A 2,430-nucleotide genomic window follows, 5' to 3' on the forward strand; every position below is an offset into this window, starting at 1 on the left:
CACCCGCTCATTGGGGGCCCATCAAATAACCCGACTAAACCAGGCGAGGTGAGCGAGCGCGCCCCGCGCCCGCGCTCAGCGCTGCCCGCTGCGGTGTGGTGTGGAGGGGACTCACTCATTGCAACCCCCTCCCCGCCGGGCCCCGGGCCCCATCAAGAGGGCACGCAGGCACGCAGGTACGCAGGCTCCCGAGTACGGACCACTCCAAACCCGGTGGGGACGGGGGTACTGATGGGTCACCACCGGGCCGGAGGGGATATTCGGACACCGACTTTCTCGCTCTCGCTGTCTCCTCTCACCAACTCTTCCTCTCTCTCCTGCTACCTCTGTTGTGGGCCGCCTCACCCGGAGCTACAACTGGGGCCAGCCCAGCGTGCAACGCTCACTGTCCATTTGCGTCGCCACCCTACTTTTCCTCTCCCTCTCCCCTGTCCCGGTGTATTACGAGGGGGTATTCACCACTCTCCAAAATCGTGGCCCGGCTACTCCATATTTCCGTTATTACTTCTATTACCCTTTCTATTACCTCTTTTACCCTTTCTATTACATGTATCACACAACCCTTATGCACCTATTACACGACCATTAGAAGAGAAAAATGTTGGCATCACCATTGAATTTTGACGCCAGATTATTGTGTATGATCAATTTCAGTACAGTCATTGTCCCTAAATTCGAACGGTTTTTGAGGAAAAACGCCTCTGACATCTAGAATTTTTGAAATATGAAAAATCGCTGGGGATTCTAGTATCCTCACGTCGAGACGCATCTACCACCCTCCGGAAATATTTTTTCGCGCTAACGGTATAGGGGTGAGGGCTGTTTGAATCGTGTCCGTATTTAGGAACCATTGCGTCCTAAATTCGCCCAAAAATCACTCATTCTCCATTAAAAAAAATTTTAAAACCAAAAACCTAATTTTGGCGAGTATTACCTAGGTACCCCCGACTACTATTACCTGAGTGGATACCCCCTCGGTGTATTACCACACGTCAATAAGTGCACGGAGAGAGTGACAGCGCGCGAGTGACGGAGAGAAAGTGGTTGGGGGACAGAGACCTGCGTTACGGAGACCTGGGTTATATGGAGCTACGGCGGTCAGCTGGTGCAACCGCAACACTAAATAGCCTCCGTGTGAACGATACACGCACACACGTCACCGGCCGGTGCGTGTGTGGCGGGCGTTCTATAGGTGTTCCAGGAGGTATCGCAGAGGACGACCGTCGTATATAGCATGAGAAGAAGGAGAAGCAGGGCTTCGCGGGGCGGGCGGAGTCTTGGGCAAACTGCCGGAGAGAAAACAAACGGCGGAAGGAAACCGAAACACACACACACACGCACACACTAGGGGGAGTTATGTGTGCTGGGGGACAGATACGGCGGCTCAAATCCCGCGGCGCCCAAGAGCCCGAGAGCAGGCTCTTTCGTTTTAAACACAACCACACACACGCCCTCAAGTTTAACACACACACACACACACACACACACATGTGCGCGTGCTCTCGCGCCGGGCCATTAATGTTGCACGTCCAGCGGCCATAAGGCCCCGTATTGCCTGTGCCATTCATTAGCGAGAGACCGCAGGCCCGCGGCCGCGCGCCACGCCACGCCACGCTACGCCGCGCCACGCTACGCCACGCCACGCCACGTCAGCATGCAAGGGCCCGGTGCCCTGCACCGGCTGCTCAGCCCGTAATAACGACAACAACAATGCACCCGCGCCCGCGTTTGCTGCGGCGAGTAGCGCTACGGCGATGTTGCAGGCCGCCGCAGCCGGTCACCTTGTAAAAGCGTTATCACCAGCCCCCTCTCTGCTTTGAAAGCGGCGGCGCCGCCTATTATCAACGGGGCGAGCACCACCGTGTTCAGGTATGCGGGGCACGGGCCGGTTGAGGGCCCGGCTGCGCGTCGAGCAGCACGCTGCCTCGAAGGGCACCTGCCTGCTGCAGGCTAGCGAGTGGGCCAACACGACCGCCAGACAACGCGCCTACACACACGCTGTGTGGTCGACAGGCATGCGCGCTTTATGATTCCGTTCGTCGTCACCCGTCAGCCGCGTGCAGTTGTTTCGGGTGGAAGGCGACCTGCAGCAGGGATAGGCGTGGTGCTCTCGCCTACCCGGAGCGCCTGCAGGTTTGTGGGTTAGGCAACGCGGCCCACAGGGTACTCGGGCCCGCTGCCTACCCGGAGCGCCTTATCAGCGTCACCACGCTGATACTCGCGGTCCCGCCCCGCCTCGGCCGGGCACGCGCCTCGGCCAGGCACGCGCGCCGACGCCCGGCGCAGCACAGGGGCAACGCCTGAGATAGTTACGCGTGCCGATTGAGCGCACCACTCATAAGATATTGAGATATGATGCTGGAGCGGGTCTCACCCGCTGCCGAAGGCAGGCAGTCTAGTTTTACACCTCAAACCGTTCGGTTCGGACCA

At 58.4% G+C, this 2,430-nt stretch overlaps 1 protein-coding gene across 1 annotated transcript in view; it reads right to left on the reverse strand.

The window, feature by feature from the left end:
• The window catches only part of LOC113218056 (homeobox protein B-H1), a 16,041-nt gene that overhangs the window by 12,987 nt on the left and 624 nt on the right, over window positions 1-2,430 (reverse strand). The window lies entirely within an intron of this gene.

Source organism: Frankliniella occidentalis, unplaced genomic scaffold (assembly GCF_000697945.3).
Source record: "Frankliniella occidentalis isolate FOCC.00 unplaced genomic scaffold, Focc_3.1 Scaffold337, whole genome shotgun sequence".
In the NCBI taxonomy this organism is placed as follows: Eukaryota; Metazoa; Arthropoda; class Insecta; order Thysanoptera; family Thripidae; genus Frankliniella; species Frankliniella occidentalis.